Raw genomic sequence first — 6,000 nt, 5'->3', positions numbered from 1 at the left:
AAGCAGCCGCATAGCACAGGGAGATCAGCTCAGTGCTTTGCGACGACCTAGAGGGGTGAGATGGGAGGGTGGGAGGGAGGCTCGAGGGAGGGGATATGGGGATATATGTATGCATATGGCTGATTCACTTTGCTGTACAACAGAAACTAACACGGTATTGTGAGGCAATTATACTCCAATAAAGATGTATTAAAAAAAAAAAAAGACTGCACTTCCACTGCAGGGGCCACGGGTTTGATCCCTGGTTGGGGAACTAAGATCCTGCATGCCATAAATAAATAAAAACTTAAAAAAAAAAAAAAAAGCTGGCATAGTACCTGGTTACACTGCTTCAGTCTGGCCTGGTTGTCCTTCTCGTCTGGGGCATAGCTGGATCTTCTTTAGCTCTCCTGTGTGGGGCTCTTTCATGTATTCTCTTTCGTTGATTTACTCTCTCCAGTGGCACTCAGACTCCAGTAGCTTCTTGACAAGAAGAGTTACGTTTTCTTGGAGACGTTGCTTGTCTGAATATGTTTTGATTCTATCCTCATACTTGACTGATATTTTGGCTGGTAATAGAATTTTAGTTGGAAGTAATTTTCTTTCAGAATTTTGAAGTAATTGGTCCATTGTCATCTTGCTTCTCGTGTTGCTGAGAATTCCAAAGTATTATGATTCCTGATCCTTTGTATTTGACCTGTTTTTTTTAAATTAATTTTTTTTGGCGTATGATTGCTTTACAATGTTGTGTTAGTTTCTGCTATTTTTTTTTGTTTTGTTTTGTTTTTAATTTCTGCAGACTAATTTATGCTTTGACTCCAGTGGTTTGAAATTTAAAATGGCCTGTCTTAGCGTGGGTCTATTTTCATCCATTAGGTTGAGTATCTGATGGGCCCTTTAAATCTGGAAATACAGTACTTTCTATTCTGGAGAGATTTTCCTGAATATTTTGTTATTTTTCTCCCTTGTATTCTCTATAGTGTCTCCTGAAACACCTCTTATTTAGATGTGAACCTTTTAAAGGTCTTCTAATTTTCTTACCTGTTTTCTTCTGTTTTCCACCTACTTACTGCTAGATTTTGGGGGACTGGGGGTTGGGGGCACCACGTGGCTTGTGAGGTCTTAGTTCCCCGACCAGGGATCAAACCCACGCCCTCGGCAATAAAGGAGTGGAGTCTTAACCACTGGACCACCGGGGAATTCTCACTGCTAGATTTTCTTAACTTTTATTTCTCAACCTTTGTATTTGGATTAAAAAAAATTCCACAGTTATGTTTTTATTTTTCAAAGCTATTTTTTAGTCTCTGAATGTTTCTTATGATAGCATCCTATTCTTGCTTTAAAATGCAATATGTTCTCTTATCTCTGAGGTTATAGTGATTTTGTTTTCTTTCTCTGCATAGCTTTCCAGATTCTTATCTGGAAGGGAAGGATCTGGCTGCTGGTCTTCTGCACCAGAACAGAGGAACAGAGGTCCCTTCTGCCCAGTTTTCAGTATGATACCTGCATCTTCTGTTGTGCCTGGTATCCCCCAGTCCAGAACACAAGACATAGGGGGGAGAAAGCCTCAGATTTCTGCCAGGATATGGAAGAAGCAGTTGCCAGTACCATGACGAGAAAAGGGACAGGTTCTGGGATCTCACTTTTCTTCCTGCTTCCTCCCAAGTTGTCACTGTGTTGGCTCTCAGCTTTCCCCACCACTGGCTTGGGAATTCGGCTTTCTTGGGTGTGCTAAGTCAGTTACCATGTCCATCTGCTTTCCAGCTTTCAAAATTTTATTGCTATTGTGTCATCTTCTGTTCTCCCTATCGTTAGGAGTTTATGACTTTTTAAAAACTCCTTTTATTGATTGCAGTTTTCGTGAAGTTTCAAGAGGGAGCAGAATGAGGTGCTATGTATATCTGCCATCATCACCCAGAGATAGTAATCGTTTTTCTCTTGCAGATAGTAATGGCAGTACTGCCAGGAGCAGAGTGCCCTCTACAAAAGCAGTCGTATGTATGTGAACCATCTTCTTGGTAGGTAGTGGTTGATAGCATTGAGTGATCACATGTGCTGGACACTGCTTTTCTTATTAATTCTCACTTACTGAGGGATGTGCTGTCATATCCCCAGTTTACACCTCAGAGGACCGTAGCCCAAGGACACTTAAAGATTGAACAGTGCCTGTCACACAGCGACTATTCCATTAAAAGTGGAATGGATAAATGAACATGGCCAAGTAGGCACAGCTGGGAAGAGGCTGAAGGTAGGAGAGGGCCCAGGCCAGTGCTAACTCCAAAGCCTGTACTGTTAGCTGCCTGCATGGTGGCTAATGCTGGAGGAGGATAATTGGTACTTCAAGGCATCCACTTCCTTTGAGCCCCTTAGAAATGTTCTTACTCTAGGCCTTTGGCATCGCAATACTGCTTGCCAGGTGGGTTCCCTTTCACCTGTGTGGTGTCTCTGAACTGGGGAGTAGGGCATTTTCTGAGCAATCCCGGAGGATGCAAAGATGCCTAAGCATGGCTTCTGCTGGGAAACCTAGGTAAAGATGGCCTCAGAGAGTGAGTGAAGTTTTGCCATGGGTGGATCAGCTCTGGGATTGTGTAGCAGTCATCTTTTTTAGGTGGCAATTCATGATAGTATGGCTTTCTATTTTTTCAACTTTTTATTATAAAAAAATTTTAAACATACAAAAAAATTGAACAGTACATTCAACATTTTGCCATATTTGCTTTACCTTTTTTTTTTCCTTAACCATTTGATCATATGTTGCTGACATCGACACCTCACCCCTAAATATGTAAGAATGCATCTCCTAACAAGGTCATTCTCTTTACGTAACCACAATACTATCATTATCACATCTGGGAAAATAATTCTGTAATATTCTCTGTCCTGTATTCAGATTTACCCAGTTGGCCCAGACTGCCTTAAAAACATTTTTTTTTGGAAACCAGGATCAATAAAGGTTTACACATTTCACTTGGTTTGTTAATTGTATGTTTTGACGTAGATGAAATTAATGATGAAATCTTTTGAACTTTCTAGTTCATATCACTCTTGGAGACTGCTTCATTACTAGAAGGGTCATGGTTCTCAGAATCTTAGCAACGGAAGGGATCCTTGATGTAATCTGGTTCAGTTATTTCCAAACTTGGCTGATGTGTGTCCTGAAGGTTGAATTGGGAGTTTGTCTGTAGACAAAGAGATGAAAGGGGTATTCCAAGGACATAGACAGACATATAGAAATAGATATAGAAATATGTAAATAAATATATTAAAAATATTCAGCAGTTTTCCTAACAGTAGGTATTCAATAAGTACTGGCTAACTTCTCCCTTTTATTTCTTTGTGGCTGGAGTAAAGAGTACATCAAGATAGTAGGAGATAAGAAAGCTATAATAGGGGAGACTGTAAGTACCCTGTATCTTTTGGACTTTATCTTAGGCTGTTGGAAGTTTTTGATGAAAGGCACGATCTGGTCTGAGTTTTAGAAAATTCTGGCAGGATCTGGACTTGAGGAAGCAGGGAGAATGGTTTTAAGAAATAATATGTTTTAGGGACTTCCCTGATAGTCCAGTGGTTAAGACTCTGTGCTTCTACTGCAGGGGGCATGGGTTCGATCCCTGGTCGGGGAAGTTCTGCATGCCATGTGGTGTGGCCAAAAAAAAGAAATAATATGTTTTAATATATTGTCCTGGCAAGATTTATTTCCCTCATTGAAATGATCCTTCTTTTTACCAGCGTCTACAGATTATCAGTTTAAATAAACCTAGGTATAAAGAAGTAGACTTTTTTTGTGTGTGTGACAGGATAATGAGACAGGTATTGCATTTCAAGATTTGAAAGACAAAATAGTTAGAGTCAGTCATTCAACAAGTATTTGAGTGCCTATTGTATGCCAGGCCACTGTGCTAGGCTCTGGGAGAACTACATTGAGCAAAAATGGGCATGGAATGTCCTTCGTGGATTTTGCTCTCTTCAGGGGAAGGTATGTATTAATCAAATAACAAGATTAATAATGAAGTACTAAGGGGATTAGATCTGGCCGTGGAGTCAGGAGGTCATGGAAGTCATATCTTTTTATTATTATTATTATTTTTTTTTGCAGTACGCGGGCCTCTCACTGTTGTGGCCTCTCCCGTTGCGGAGCACAGGCTCCGGACGTGCAGGCTCAGCGGCCATGGCTCACGGGCCCAACTGCTCCGCGGCATGTGGGATCCTCCCGGACCGGGGCACGAACCCGCATCCCCTGCATCGGCAGGCGGACTCTCAACCACTGCGCCACCAGGGAAGCCCACGTCGTATCTTTTTAAATTTTATTTTATTTATTTATATTTTTGGTGGCCGTGCCATGAGGCATGAGGGATGTGGGATCTTAGTTCCCCTTCCAGGGGTCGAACCTGTGCCCCCTAAAGTGGAAGCGCAGAGTCTTAACCACTAGACAGCCAGGGAGGTCCCCATATCATCCTTCACTTGGATTATTTCAACAACCTGCACCACAACTACTGAGCCTGTGCTCTAGAGCCTGTGAGCCGCAACTACTGAGCCCTTGTGCCACAACTACTGAAGCCCACACGCCTAGAGCCCACGCTCGCAACAAGAGAAGCCACCGCAATGAGAAACCCGCGCACCGCGAGGAAGAGTAGCCCCCGCTCGCCATAACTAGAGAAAGCCCGTGCTCAGCAACGAAGACCCAATGCAGCCAAAATAAATAAATAAATATTAAAGAAAAAAAAAACCCCTGTGCTCCCTGTCTTTTACTTTGGTTTTTAGATTTAAATCTTTTATGAAAATTGGTGGTACCTACTAAATTTTATTCTTGTTATAGATGATTTACAAGTCAGAAGGCAAATAAGCATCCTGAGATTATGTAAAATGTCTTTACAAAAATGCTTAGCTCTCTGAATAATCATACTGTTGGATTTTAAGGCCTATAAAATATTCACACTGTGACTACCTAGACACCAGGCTTATAGCAACCTAAGAAGAAAAACTGTATTCTCCAGACTGCTTTGTCAAGTTGTGAATCAACAGTAATCACCACTGTCATTGTAGACCTCACTGGACTGCTTTCTTCTGTTTCCAGGTGATCGCAGTATTCATCTAAATTGGGGCTCTTTCTCTTCCATCTCGTTCTTCTTGCTTTCTTCACCACAGGCAGTAGAATAGTAACTTTCTCCTCACGAAATGGAAATGAGAGAAATGCTGTGAAACTGTCTGGCAGCAGTACAGTGTATTGGTCATGAGCACAGGTTTGGAATCAGATGTGAACTTCAGTGGAATCCTGGCTTTCCTTCTTGCTACCTGTGTGACCTTGGGCTAGTTACTCTGTAAACCTTTTTAGTAATACGAGATAATAGTAGGAACTGCATTAGAGTATTTGTGAGTCTTCAATGGACTAGTCTATGAAAAGAGTTTTTCTGAGGATGGAGTAGAGTTGCCTGTAACCTGTAAGCACCCTATAACTAAGAGCCACTAGTAATAGTAATAGTAGTAGTAGTAGTAGGGAAGATGTAGATTTTATTTTTGTTTAATTTGAGTCAGCTGTTTTGCTCTGGCTCTGTAGACCTAATACCTTGCACGATATTTAAATTTAATTTCTGGATTTTTTGGGTAACTTATTTATTTACTCATTGGCTGCAGCATGTGGCATGCAGGATCTTAGTTCCCCAATCAGGGATCAAACCCATGCCCCCTGCAGTGGAAGCCTGGGAGTCCTAACCACTGACCCACCAGGGAATTCCCCCAGTTTTTTTTTTTTCTTTTACGGGGCGGTGAGCGCTCCCCCAGATTTTTTAATGATACAAATTGTAATTTAATTTTAAAAGGTGTTAATTGATTTCTTTGCCAGTTTGTAAATCTCCTGATGATGAGGCCCATCTTTATTTTCCCCACAGTGCCTTGCTTGTAGGACATGTTCTGTAAATATTTCATTCATGATCTAGAAGAGTTTTGTGCTGATTAAATACCATTGTATATGTAAGTCTGCTGTAATGCCTGGCAGACAGTAATGCAAGGAAGGAAGAGAGTGAG

The 6,000-nt window shown here is 41.3% G+C and overlaps 1 protein-coding gene across 1 annotated transcript in view; it reads left to right on the top strand.

The window, feature by feature from the left end:
- Positions 1-1,163: 1,163 nt before the first annotated feature.
- TMEM50B (transmembrane protein 50B) overlaps positions 1,164-6,000 on the top strand; it is a 36,786-nt gene continuing 31,949 nt past the window's right edge. Inside the window, exon 1 of the mRNA XM_024758141.1 lies at positions 1,164-1,997. The gene's annotated coding sequence lies outside the window, so the exon portion shown is untranslated. The remainder of the gene's footprint in view (positions 1,998-6,000) is intronic.

Source organism: Neophocaena asiaeorientalis, unplaced genomic scaffold (genome assembly GCF_003031525.2).
Source record: "Neophocaena asiaeorientalis asiaeorientalis breed wild unplaced genomic scaffold, Neophocaena_asiaeorientalis_V1.1 scaffold45, whole genome shotgun sequence".
Taxonomy (NCBI): domain Eukaryota; kingdom Metazoa; phylum Chordata; class Mammalia; order Artiodactyla; family Phocoenidae; genus Neophocaena; species Neophocaena asiaeorientalis.
The sequence above is the reverse complement of the archived record's forward strand: the minus strand, read 5'-3'. Positions and strand labels throughout refer to the sequence as shown.